Source organism: Oryctolagus cuniculus, chromosome 10 (assembly GCF_964237555.1).
Source record: "Oryctolagus cuniculus chromosome 10, mOryCun1.1, whole genome shotgun sequence".
NCBI classification, from domain to species: domain Eukaryota; kingdom Metazoa; phylum Chordata; class Mammalia; order Lagomorpha; family Leporidae; genus Oryctolagus; species Oryctolagus cuniculus.
The window spans coordinates 75,016,588-75,030,823 of NC_091441.1; the positions used below are offsets into that span (position 1 = coordinate 75,016,588).

General features: G+C 41.1%; 1 long non-coding RNA gene across 2 annotated transcripts; it reads left to right on the forward strand.

The window, feature by feature from the left end:
• Positions 1-245: 245 nt before the first annotated feature.
• LOC103349259 (uncharacterized) lies at positions 246-12,196 on the forward strand. 2 transcript variants are annotated; one of them, XR_007922022.2, is made up of 3 exons: positions 246-636; positions 5,420-5,635; positions 11,964-12,196. It is a non-coding gene; the product is annotated as an uncharacterized lncRNA (long non-coding RNA). The 2 variants fall into 2 exon arrangements; XR_007922023.2 differs by having other exon boundaries at positions 11,967-12,196.
• The last annotated feature ends 2,040 nt before the right edge of the window (positions 12,197-14,236 follow it).

A 14,236-nucleotide genomic window follows, 5' to 3' on the forward strand; every position in this document is an offset into this window, starting at 1 on the left:
GTTCCCGTGAACTGTGTGTCACACTCGTAATTGGCATAGCAAGGTATGTTGATCTCCTGATGCCTGATGAGGGTGAGGCGCTCATTACACTTAGTGTAGGTTTTTTTGTTTTGATTTGCTTTTTCGGTTGCTGATCTAGATTGAAATTGAACGTGTCATGCTGGAGTGCGTGTGTCCCGGTTCTGAATCGCTTCTCTTCTCGTTGCTATAGTGACCAGCCGACATCAGAAGGGAAGTGGGGAAGAGTCTGCGTTTCAGCGGGCACGTCCATCTGGCACCCCTTTAAGCAGCAGCTCTCTTTACTTCCCTCCCTCCGAATCTTCATGCAGCAAGGAGAGTGATCCAGTTTTTGCAGCTTCAGCTTTTATTCTTAGAACTTTTAAACATTAAATCTGTGAATAATTTTAAAGTAATGATTGGTAGCAAGGCCAGGATGTAAGGGACCGGAAAAGATGGCTTATATTCTGGAGTACAGCTTTCTCCTTATTGAAATATTCTTTGTTTTTTTACCAGATTTATTTCAATTTTAAAGCCATGTTTCCCAACCAAGAACAAATTTGCACCCCACAAGACACTTGGCCAGGTCTGGAATACGTTCAATTACCAAAAAGAAGTGGGGGCAGCAGCTGGCATCTGGTGAGTAGAAGCCATTCCAAGACCCCCAAAACCTGGGTGCATCCACCCAACGTACAGCAAGCCAATCACTGACCTCAGGGTGGTAGAAGGAAGGCGGTTTTACTGCAAAGTGTAGTGCAAAGGCTATGCAGCCTTGGCTTAATCCCCAGGCTCCTCCATGGGTTAAGGGAAAAAGTTCTTACAGACTGAAGTTGGATTTGAAAGGCTCAACTTGTGTACCATTCCCCAGTGCTCATGATCCATCTTTGAATGGTCAGTGATAGCATGTTCTTCTGGGAATTTACATGATGTTAAAGTGGATTTCAGTCAATCATGTGGTAGCTACTTCTTTCTCAGGACCTGGGGTTCCTGGAAAAACAGGACAAGATTGTACCACTCCTTTGATTTAGTGAGTTAATTTTAGTAAACACAGAGCAAAGAAACGTTAAGCTCAGGGAGGAAGGTGGGAGACCATAAGAGTGGGACCTCATAGCATCCAGCATCTGCTTCAGAGGCTCTGTGGAGAGGCATGCTTGTGAAGTTAGGGATATTGTGGAACACACCAGAGCGCATAATGAATTCTCTGACTCCGATGCTTGTAGTACCAAGGTTGTGGAACTCTGCTTTGATGGTAACTGTACTCAATCTAAAGATTTACTTATGGTACCTTTTGTATTTGAAAGGCAGAGTGATAGAGCAAGAGCGAGAGCGAGAGCAAGAGCGAGAGAGAGAGAGATTTTCCATCTGCTGATTCACTCTCTAAATGTTTGCAACAGTCAGGACAGGGCCAGGCTGAAGCCAGAAGCCAGGAACCCTGTATGGGTCTTGCACATGAGTGACAGGGGTCCAAGTACATGGGCTATCATCTACTGGTTTTCAAGGGCATTAGCAGGAAACTGGAAAAGACGCAGAGCTGCCAGGAATCCAACATGGTTTTGATACGGGATTCTGCCATTACAAATGGAGTTTTAACCTGCTGCTCACAACGCTGGTGCAAACTGTGCTCAATGTGAATAATGATACCACATTGGTTATTTTATTTTATTAATGATACCACATTTGGTTATTGGTTTTTGAGTGAATATGTCTGGATAAGGACCAATATTATGCATCATTTTAAAGGGAGAATGACATAGGATCCCTTTAAGGGTAATCTTTTGCATTCCCAGTGTCTTCATTCTCTCTCCTTTTCTGACATCATTCTTTTGCTTATCCTCTGAGAATCATTAGAGAACCATTGCTCCACATCCATGAGTGTTAAGGCCAGCCATCCTAACACCAGCTCTGTTAGAGTTGCACAGACCCAGATCTTTCCAAGAAGCATCTCCTTGACAGTGGATTCTGACTCGGCAATGGGCAAGTGGAACAGAAAAGGCCATTGAGACACCATGGGAACTTTGCTGTGCTCATGATGTGGTACACACTTAACTAAAAATGCAGGCATGGGGCTGGTGCTGTGACATAGTGCATAAAGCCACCACCAGCAATGCCAGCATCCCATATGGGCACCAGTTCAAGTCCTGACTGCTCTACTTCCAACCCAGCTTTCTGCTATGGCCTGGGAAAGCAGTGGAAGATGGTGCAAGCCCTTGGGTCCCTGCATCCACATGGGAAACCTGGAAGAATCTCCTGGCTCTTGGCTTCAGATCTGCGCAGCTCCAGCTGTTACAGCCAATTAGGGAGTGAACCAGCGGATGGAAGACCTCTCTCTCTCTCTCTCTCTCACTGCCTCTGCCTTCTGCTTTTCAAATAAATAAATAAATAACTCTTTAAAAAATAAAAAATGAAGGCAGCACAGAGACAAAGCAGGGCCTACAGGAAGAGGAAAACCAACCTGTGCAGAATTTGAACCTCTGGACCAACTCCACCAGATACCCAGAGATATTTTAGTTCTATGCCTCAATAAATTCTTCTTCTTTTCTGTTTAAGCCATGTTGATTTCATTTTCTGCTGCTCATAGCACAAAGTGCTGGAAATGTAATGAGAAAAAATAGAAATGTTGCAATAGCTGAAAAATCAGAAGATATTTGTGTCTTAGAAAATGATGTGCACACTCCTTTTTATCTTTCCTTTAATATGTAAACTTAATTTAAAAGAGATGTTTCAACCAATTTAGCCAATTTGTTTCTCATCTGACACTCGTTTTTTATCTCCTAATGGTTGTGCTACATTTTGGAGGATTGACGCTGGTTCCACAGAGAGTTGATTTCCTTTGTTCTTAATATCACAGAATAGCCTTCCAAGGAAGAAAAGAAAATGTTCTCTCACTGTTATCCATTGTGTAGTGAAAGTGATTGACTCACTAAACATCGACCATGAGACCAGTCAATCCTGTTGATTCAACAAAAGTATCACCTGCCATCAGGAAATCTTTTCAGCTCCTGAAGCTGACTTGCAAAACATTTGTAATCTGCATGCCTGGAAATGCTGAGTGTGGTTATGGTTCTTTATTTCCCTTATTGAATAATGATTTCAGAAATAAGGGAGAGGAAATCAGTCAATCCCAAAACCAACCTTGAACTGTAAACAGTATTTAAAAACTACGCAACATTATATTTCTGATTCTGGGACTCAGCACCCCTTCGGCATTGTCTAAACCATTGTCAGTTATAGAAGGATTGTGAATTAAAATGAAATCATCAGAATTTTGGAAATTTAAGCTTTAATTATAAGGTAGAATACACTGAGATTTTTAAATCTAAGTTATCAGGAGAATCTAAGTGGCCATTAGTAATGCAAAATTTGGGAGCAGTTTTTATTTGTATACAAATGTTTTATTATTAAAACACTCATCTCTAAAGCTGGTTGTATATGGGAACTACTTGAATTTTTTTTTAATTACTGATAATTGGGGTATGTGATATAGAATATTCTCTGTGTTTGGAATGTCTCAAGCCTCTCTGTAGGGCCAATATTTTGGCAGAGCAGCTTAAGCCACTGCTTGTGGGCTCACAGGCGTCCCTTATCTGAGTGCCTGTCCCAGTTCCATTGGAATCCTGGCTGTTACGATTCTGATGTCCCAGAGAGGGCAGAAGGTGGCCCAAGTAGTCGGGCCCCTGGCACACATGTGGGAGATCAGTATGGAATGCCTGGCTCCTGGCTTTGGACTGGCCCAGACCTGGGTGTGTTGCAGTCATTTGGGGAGTGAATTAGAAGACGAAAGGTCAATCTCTCTCTCGCTTACTTACTCTGCCTTTCAAATCAATCAATCAATCAATGAATAAACAAATATTTAATTAAAAAAAACCTCTCCAGATGATCCTAGTGTTCATAGTTTGAGAATCATTGCTATAAGTCACTATTCTGCAGGGCTTTAAAATAAGATTTATTTTTATTTATCTGAAAGGCAGAGGCAGAGGCAGAGGCAGAGGTAGAGGTAGAGGCAGAGGTAGAGAGAGATCTTCTATCCACTGATTCACTTCCCCAGTGGCTGCCATGGCTGGGGCTGGGCCTGGCCAAAGCCAGGAGCTTCTTCCATGTCCCACGTGGATGCAGGGAGCCAAGCAATAATCAAATTTGACCTGTAAAGGACACTATAATATAATGAAGATTCCTTGAGAGCTGTTCTTCCTGCCAGTGCTACCTTCTTTGCAAAATGAGCAGAAGTGGGGCTCCCGGCCTGCTGGTCTCACAGCCTCTGACTCTGTCCAAATGGTTAAAGTTTGTGCAAAATGGCAAAGCCTGACTTTTATAATCTCACTCACATTCTCAGCACTTCCACTCCCATCCTTCTGGGCAGCTGGCCCAGCTGGTAACCTCCTGCAAGCTGTCTCTCTGCCTCCAGTTCTTTTATTCTAACTAATGAATAATACAGTTTTAACTAAATGGGCTCTTGAGATCTTGCTCCCCAAGTCACACCTCAGAGAAGGCGCCTCCTAGCCAGCCCTTTGTGGACATTTCAGAAAGAGCATTCCCATCTTCAGGCTGCAGGTGGAAATCTTCCTTCCTTCACTTTCAGGTCCATATTCTACTGCTAGCTGACCGTTACTCACAGCACTGCCATTTTCCAAAATCAGACCATCCATGCCCTAAAGAATTAGTTTCAACAAAAACTCCAATTTCTAGGTCTCAACAAACATTACTCAGATTAGGTCTAGTCTAAAGAATAGACACTCTAGAAGTAACAGTAGGAAGAGAACTTTCTTTTCTTTTTTTTTAAAATTTATTATTTTTTTTTGACAGGCAGAGTGGACAGTGTTTTCTTAGCAGCAACATCTAACACACTCCCAAATGCGGTCTTCTTGGTTGAAGATTTTCATTAAGTTTGGGAAGCATGGGGCATCTTTTAAGGGGCATGTTTGAGGAAAAATGGGTTTGTTCTAGAGTTAAATAAAACATATGCATCTGGCCAACTGAGGCAGGTAAGTTGAGCTAGAGATGGGAGAGAAGAGCATTGACAGCTGTGTCAGGAAGAGGGGACAGAGATGGTTTTGCTAATTGAGAAAATATTTTTTTCAGGAAGGTGCATACAGATCACCTTAGTACACTTCCGTGTGAAGTGCACTAGGACCCCTCTTCCCACCTCTTCATGGTGACTATCCATGTCTCACAAGCGTACTGGGGTATCCTGGTATCTATTTCATAATTTTAGAAGGTAAATTACACTGCATCTCTGCAGGCTTCCTAGTGAGTCACAGGATCCAAGGTGGCTTCTCTCTGACCTCACCATTCTTTGCTCCTGCCCCCTCACTGTACTTGGCATCCCATATTTCCTTCCTTGTGGCGTTTGCTTCAGCTATTCCTCCTTTCTAGAACATTCTGCCCTGAATTATCTGCTGGCTTATTTCTCCCTTTATTTCTCCAGCTTTTGCTACAATGCCTCAGTTGCTTGATTTAAATCCAATGGGACTCAAAATGGCCCATTTTCCCAGTGATGGATCTTTGGCATCGAGAACATATTTGTTGAAGAAATGAATGCCCAGAAGTGAACGCCCACCAAGACTGCAAGCTGCCCACAGAAAACCAGCCCAAGCCACATCATCGGAACCCTGTTTGTCATTGCTGTTTCTCACTAGGGAAGGTAAATTAAGTAGATTGGAAATGGATGAATTTTTCCTAGGTGATCTTCCTTCCTCAGCTCTCATCTCTATTTATTTGAAAGGCAGAGACAAATGGAAAGAAGGAAAGGAGAGAGAGAGAGAGAGAGAGAGAGAGAGAGACACCTTATATCTGCAGGTTTTCTCATCAAATGGACACAACAGCCAGGTCTAGCCAAGCCAAAACCAGCAGCCAGGAACATAATCTGGGTCTCCCACGCAGTTGATAGGGGCCCAAGCACTTGGGTCATCTCTGCCTTCCCAGGTGCATTGGCATGGAACTGGCTCAGAAGTGGAGCAGCCAGGACTCAAACCAGCTCTTCATCTGATATAAGATGCTGGCGTCACAAGCAGTGGCTTATTCGGCTGTGCTGCAGTGTTGTCCCTCTCATCTTTTTTAGGATATCTAGTTTCTTCAAGTCCAGTCTAAAATAATATGTGAAGCAATAACACTAAGTCCCTTAAGATAGTCTGAGGCTCCCCTGGCAGGTGTCTCTGTGTTCTTAATAGCTTTGTCCCTCCTGTACCAGGAGCCTTCATTGATAAGCCCCCTACCCCTCACCAGGCACATTCTGTAGATGTTGTTTTGGGTTTTGACCTCTGCTCATTTCTTTGGATTTAACACTTGGTCCTCCTGTCTCTCTCTTCAAGTTGAGGCGCATTCTTGGTTTCTCTCTTTGCTCATACTTTGCATAGGGCCAAAAAGATCAGACTCCCAACACTGGCTCTTTTCTGTTACACAGCTGTGTAGTCTTGGTCCTGCTATTTACATACTCTCAGATTCAGTTTTTGGCCCAGGATATATTATTTTGGTTCTTATATACAAGACAAAGGCCAAGCTATTGATTTTGGGGACTATACTGACATTGCGGTGAGTATTGAGATGATGCATAAGTAGAGTTTGTAAATAGGTGATCAATATATATTCTGCCATCCTTTCTTTTCCTTTATTTTTTAAAAAAGAGTTATTTTATTTATTTGAAAGGCAGAGTGTGTGTCTGTGTGTGAGAAAGAGAGAGAGAGATCTTCCATCTGCTGGTTCACTCTCCAAATGTCAGGTCCAGATTGGGATGTGGCAGGTGTCCAACCACTTGGGTCACCTTTATGCACTTCCCAGATGCATTAGCAGGGCAATGGACTGGAAGCAGAATAGCCAAGACTGGTACTGGCGCTCTGACAATGTTGCAAGTGGAAGCCTAACCTTCTACATTGTCAGCTCCTCTTTCTATCAGAATAACTTCTGTTTGATCATAAGATCATGAATTCCTTAGTCTTAAAGGCACATTAAGACCACTTGGTTCAGTTAGTCATCAACAGATCTTTTTTTTTTTTAATCATTTTTAATCATTGCAAGCAATCATGATTCCTCCATTAGAAGCTTTTATTGCCTGCCCAAGCAGCCAGTAATCTATTTTGTTTAGATTTAACTCATGCTTCTCTTATACTGAAATTGAACTGCTCACCCTTAAACTTCCATTTTTAATCCTAACATCTAACACTTGATGCTGTATAAGAAACAATCTAAACTGGTTTTTACTGCATGGTAGCCCTTCAGAGAGTTGAAAATAGTTATTTTATCTTTCCGTGTTTTTAATCATCCAGACTATCTCACCATGGTAATATTGACTACTGTTAAAATGATGTTTTTATTTTCCTCTCCTCAAAATCTCCTCAAAATCAAAAAACTCTGCCTCATAGGCAGTGGGCAGAGTGGCTAGGACATGGCTAGGAAGTCAGATGAACCTTTGTTTTGAATCTGAGCTATCACTTATTAGCTGCAAGCCAGCAATTAACATTCCAATGTCTTTGTTTTTTTTTTTTTATGTAAAATGGATACTATTAACAAAAGATATTCTGTGGGGTATATTGGGAGGGTAAAGACTGTGTGTTTAGCACACCTGACAGTGGCCTGTGAAGTGTCTGTTGGTGGTTATTGAGCCTGACAGCCAGATGTAGCCTGTATGCTGCTAAATTAAGAAGTACTCCTCTTGTTCTGGAAATAGTAGTTATCAAACCCATGTAGTCTTAGACAGAATTAGGCTTTGTGGGGCTTACTCCGTTCAACTCTCTCTCCTTCCATTTGGAGTCCATAATGCCAGAGACATACAAGGTTCATCAAAAAGTTCATGGGAAATGAAGTTACAAGATAGTTTATTTTGCTGAAGACATTTTTGAGATCCATACACAGTTTTGTTACAACATGCGTTTTCTATGAATTTTTAAAATACCCCTCCTGGCTATGAATTTCTATTTCTTTTTGGACCCATATAAATAATATTTTCACTCAGTTTCTACAAGCTTAAAGAAAATCTTTTAAAAGCGTATCTATTTGAGGAGTTAGATGAGAGAGAGAGAGTGAGAGTTTGTGTGTGAGAGGGAGAGAGATACAGAGAGAGGGACAGATAGTGGGGAGAGTTCTCAATTTCTGGTTCACTGCCCAAATACCTGCAACAGCAGAAGCCAGGAGCTGAGAATGTGATCGAGACTCCCCCACGCACTCATATTTAGACACATTTATATCCAAAACTGTAGATGAAAAATAAACCACAGTAGCATTTGATTTGTTTCATTTGGATTATTAAACTTGAAAGCATGCAAAATTAAAATATTAATAAATTCAAATTGTATGCTTTGAAGTAATGGTATATTTTAAGTAATGTGGGTCTCAATGTTTTAATTCCTCTGAATTGTCTAATGCAATCCACAGTGGCGCTGTATTGAGTCTGTCTCTGAAGGATGCAGACCATTGATACCCTGTCAGCCTACCCAGCCCCACCCTACAGCCGTGAAGTTTGTTATCTCAAGCCTCTCAACACAACAGGACAGCTCCGCAAGATGCCTACGGAGCTCTTCGTAAAAAACACTCAAGGATGTTGTCACATCAAGTCCCAAATCCCATCCCCCCACTAATTTGGAAAAGAGTAAAACCTCACTTTCTGTTCTGTACTGAATAAATCTCACTGCAGGGGAGGGCTTTATAGTGCACCACGTTAAGCCTCCACTTGAAACCCACATATCCCATATGGAGCAGGTTCCAAGTCCTGCTCTGCTTCCAATCCAGCTCCCTGCTAATGCACCTGAGAAATGGTGGAAGATGTTCCCCAAATAGTTAAGTTCCTGCCACCCACATGGGAAACCTGGAAGAAGCTTCTGCTTCCAGTTTCATAATCCAAATGAAAACAAATAAAATGCTACTGCGATTTATTTTTCATCTACAGTTTTGGCGATAAATGTGTCTAAATATGAGTGCATGGGGGAGTCTCGATCACATTCTCAGCTCCTGGCTTCTGCTGTTTTCATCCTGGTCCAACCCTGGCTGTTGTAGTCACTTAGAGTGACTCACAGGATTGAAGATTCTTTCTAATCCCTTTTCATATAGATAAATAAATATTTTAAATGGTCTAGAATCTCATATGGAAGTTACCTTAATAGACACTGTGTTCTTCTGTGGTGCTTCCTACCTTAATCTCCAGGTTTCTGCTCAGTTCAGTGGCCACTACATGCTCAGCCCTAGATGTTCAGGTACTTGACAGATACAGTTTCCATGCTGAATGACCTATTGATGGAGTTAAAGTGGCTGTGAGGAGTTAGATGGGCTAATGGCTAGGCCACTGGACGGCAGTTACGTCAGTTAATTACACTTAGTTTTATGAAGCTAGACAGGATAGTAATCTCTGCTTTCTGATGAGCTGTTATTCTGTTCCTCCCCTGATTGGTTAACCCTAGGTTTGATTTTCAGAAAGCAGACATCAGAGAGAGAGCCACTCCATGTTTGCAGAAGCAGACCCTGGCAAACTTCTTTGGCAGCTCCTCCCTCAGAGCCCCCCTCCTGGCTGCTGTGGTGGGAAGTTCCTTGCTTTCAATAAATCTTACTGTGCTCCCTGGCCCTGTCTGCATGGAAACTCTTCGACGTGAGACCAAGATCATCCTTATCCTCATCCTCTTGCAACATTGTAGGGTACAGCCTAACTGGGGAGCACAAAAACCAGCCAGCATTTGTTAATTTTACTTGCATGAAGTAAATTTTGAATTGTGTGAGAACTTTAAATTGCTTCCCCTTCATAAAATGGAGACTCCCTCAATGTGTTATCATCAGTCCTAACACCCTCTGATGCACTCTGAGAATATGGGATTCATGACAACAACAAAATACCTTGCAAAGTGTAGTAAGTCATCAAAGCGTTATTTAGGATGAAGACTTCCAATCACAAGCAATTGATAAGACAGTTACCGTGTCAACCACACAACAGCCAATGTGCCTCAGAATGGTTGGAGCTATGAAAATGGTGTCAGTTGATGGGAGAGGGAAAACAAACCCATGGAGAAAGACTTGCCCTCAACCAATCTGCAATGAAAAAAGGAAGCTTAGGGGTTTAACTCTGGGCTTGGAATACTGACTGGGACTACTCCTGGGAAACATTTTCCTTAAACTGAATACTTTCACAGTGAACATGCAGCAGGGAAAAGAATACAGGTGCATGCAAATGGAGCCATAAGTAAAACACAAAATAAATATATATATAATCTGAATTAAGAGAGAGTGGGCACAAGGATGACAATTCCCACCCAGTGATTCAAGGAGGAGGAAAACTATTGGATTCTAAACCCATGAGAAGCTAAATGAAGAAACATCATTCCATATGAGAAATTTGACTTTGAGAGCAGGACTTTTAACTCTTCATCAGCTGAGGTCTTAGTCTTGCCTTGTCTGTTGTCACCATAGAAGAAATGCAGCGTATCGGAAACCATAAGTTTAGTACTTGTGAGGTGCAAGGCCAAAGACGTTCAACAGGTACAATTCAGAACACATGGAATCTTTCACATTGAAACATAGGACAGAAAGGTGGAAGAGGAGTTTTTCTTGTTTTTAGCTTAATGTAATATCCAAACGAGTAGAATGTAGATGGCAGTGATTTCTGAATACACTTATTTTTAAGCGGGAAGATATGGTTAAAGCTTCCCACAATAGAAGAGGAGGTACCAAATTTCTTAGGTGGCTGTCACAGTCAAAACATTGGGATAATAATAATAATACCTGCTTTAGAAGATTGTTGTAGTTACCATAATGCATGTGTAGGCTTAGAACAATGCCTGACAAATACTAATCCCTCAAAAACTTATCTGTTATTATATCTAAAAGTAAAGCAGAACCAGCTCACAAAATCTGAAAATACTACCTGCTTTTCCTTTCAGTTTCTGTCCAAAAGTGTAAAAGAGGAATAAAATATATAACAGGAAGGAGTCAATTTCCAAGTAGTAAAAATAATCTGCTTTTCTGGGTAAAGATGGTAAAATGAATAGGACCATGTTGGGTCTTTCCTACCCACTCTTTTCTAGCTTCCCCCTTAGAGTATCTAACAGGATAAAGAACAGAGGAAAGAAAAAGAGGTTTGATCTATCTCGATATTTTTACGAAATGTCTGAAAGTTAAGGCATCAAAAGGGGGTACAGATTCATTATAAAAGGGCTAAGTCCAGAAGGAAGGAAAGGCAAGCTGAACACTGCAGAAACACTTCTGGGTGACAGGTGTAAGGAAGGGAGCAAATGTGATCCATGGAAGAGCTGGTGGAAACACTCAGGTGCTGGACATCCCCCATGTAGAAACACCCTAAAAAATGGGTGATGACCATCCTGAATGGCGGGAAGAAGATTCAGCATCCTAGCAAGAACAACCATCCTGCCTTCCTTGAAGTCTGCCAAAATAATGTGAGGGGAAAAAATCCCTCCAGTTCACAAAGGAGGTTTGCCAAAGTTGCAATTCTTCCCTCCTTCCGGAAAATGGGAATTCGTTCCCATGATGTTTCTCTCTGCCTAGATAAGTTTTTCCTTACTCTTTCTGATCTCAGTATTCTTTCTGAAGGCTCCTCCTCAATAAGGCCAACCTTCCTTGTGGTCCTCACAGTATTGGGTGAAGTGTCTCTCCTGGGGTGTTGGTTTTAGTGAGGGAAGCCTTGAAAAGGCAGTACTTGAGCTAAGTGAATGACACCTGAAGTGCACCATAGCATCTGTCCCAGGTTCTGGATGCAGAAATCCTTATGGAGTTCCAAGCACTCTAGCTCCAGCATCACTGAGCATTCAAAACAATAGACATTCACCTGCGTTTCTCTCTACTGTCACATTTGTCTAGCTCCAGCCCCACTTACCTAAGAAATAGTTGTTCTACCAGAAAGATCTTTCTAGCATGGAATCTCCACATGCTTCTAAAGGTCTCTCAGATCCAGTTAAGCAATATTCTCAAACACTCCTTTGGGGAGGGGTTGATACTGCTGCTTCCTCTTGAGAAATGTCATTGTCATTTTTTTTTCATTTCAGCAGCGGTCCTCAAGTTTTGGTGTGTGGGGAGAGTGTCTAGAAAGCATGGGAAATGACAAAGAGCTCAGCTGCCTGGGTGATCCTCGTGCCCAAACTGACAAATGAGTCGTCAAGAAGTTTTATTAACAACCAGCTGAAAATATGACTTATAATAATACAATGTTGATGCAATCACACAATGTTTTCCTTAAAATCTTTGAGGAGGTGAATCTTAGTTTGAATAAAAATATCCAAGTGCACACAGAAAACTTAATATTAGTTTATTGTCATCTAAGTAGAATAGCATAGCTTTTTTCCAACATTCATATGAACTTGAAAATAACAATAAAGTGTGCTAAGTCAAAAAAATGATTCCCTGGGCCCCCTCTTAACTAGTCATCCCTGTTTTAAAACATGAGATACAAGTCATCAATTTCACTGTGACTTAGCAATTTATTTACACAGTTTTACTGCTTTGGACAGAACACAGCTGAGTTTTGAGCTTGATGAAATATTGTTATCCACATAATTCATTTTCTGCTGCTTCAACAAGGTGTTTGGATTTGTGGGAGCTCCCATTTCAGGTTGAAATTGAATTGAAAATTCATGGGAAGACTCTCCAGATGAGGCGAGTCTGACTATCAGGGAAGTGTCCATTAAATTTACTCTCAACTCTCCGGCATAAAAATCTGCTCCTATGGCCTTGAAAATAGCTCCCATTATCATATCGATTGGAGTCAACAAATATAACTCAAATCTAAAGTGAGAGTAGGTTTATTCCTAGATATTTGTAATAAATTTCCAATATATATTTAATATATTGATCATATTGAGTTTAGTGAAAGTTATTAATGTTTACCATAATGATTTATTGGTTCTTTATGGGCAATCCTCACTTATTAAAGATAGTATTGATTGAACTGAAATTAACAATTCCCTATTAATTTATAATTCATCTTTTAGTAGAAGCCATAAAACAAAACAAAGGCTGCACCAGTCACAGGTTAGTTTAGAAACAGATCTCATCCACAAGGTAGAAATAAGACAGCAACAGCTGTTTTCTCATGGGGTGCCAAGTAACTTCACAGTGGAAAAAAACAGATAGAAGAAAAATGCTTTTCTTCCCCCAAATGGTTTCCTTTTATTTAGAGAAATGGGAGGCAACTTGCTAGAATCTGGGGCTCAAACCATATCCCAATCCATGAAATCAATCCCAACTTGAAGTTCTTTGGAGGATCTGTAGATTTTGGAGGGTATTCCAGCCTCACAAATACAAACAAGTCTTTCTTTATCAGCAGAGGTTATTAAATAGAGAGCCCCTGAGAAAACATGCTTAACACTCTACCAAAAAGAATCTTCCTGTAGGTCTCAGTGGTCCACTCAATAGTATACCCTCTCACAACATGGGGAAAGATGGACACGGTGGAGAGGTTTGCCCTCTGAGCCCCTAAGCCTCACCCACACTCCCACCCCAGTTCTGCTGAATAAGTGCTGTTGGCCAGAACCTATGGAACACATTGCCCTTTGAGGTGAATGCCCCTCATTTAAATAAATGAACAAATCCAAGGATCCAGAGAGCAAATACAGAGATCACAGAGCAGGTGTGGCACTGAGTTAGTGGTGATGACAGAGTTGGAGACACGGCCTGTCCTCCTAGAAATGTTCTCCCCAGAATGCACTGTCTCCATGGGCAGTTTTATAAAACCACAAGGACTTCTCAGGGAGGTAATCGTGAAAGAGGAGTTGAGGAGCACCACCGGACTAAAGAATGAGAAAGTCGTTGAATGAGCTAAAAACATGAGTTCCTAAGATTGACTTGATTGGATTCTTGAGGTCAATCCCTGCTGTGGATGTTGAAGGAGAACATTGATCTGTTCTTCATGCTTAAAATGTAGATAAAGATAGTGTCTACATCATCACATTGTTAGGCTATGTAAAGTGCTGGAAAAAAAATTCATGGAAGATTTTTTATTGTTGATATTTGTTTAATATCATACTAATTATTCCTATTACATCAAAATGTGTCACCAAAATAGTAAACCTGTACCCCAAGTCCTGTTTTGATATTTATGAGCTTTTACTTTGGGCAAGTTATTTGACAAAATCTCCCCATCTGTGCAAGCTATAAAAAGTAGATAAATCCATCTTTTTTCAATTCTGTTACGAGTACAAAGTGACATGATATGTGTAAAGCATGTGGCCCCTAATAAACAGGCAAAATGTAATTTCTATTCCTTATGATATGGGCAAAAAGTGGGAAGAAATTAGAAATTAAAAATCTATGACGATTTTTC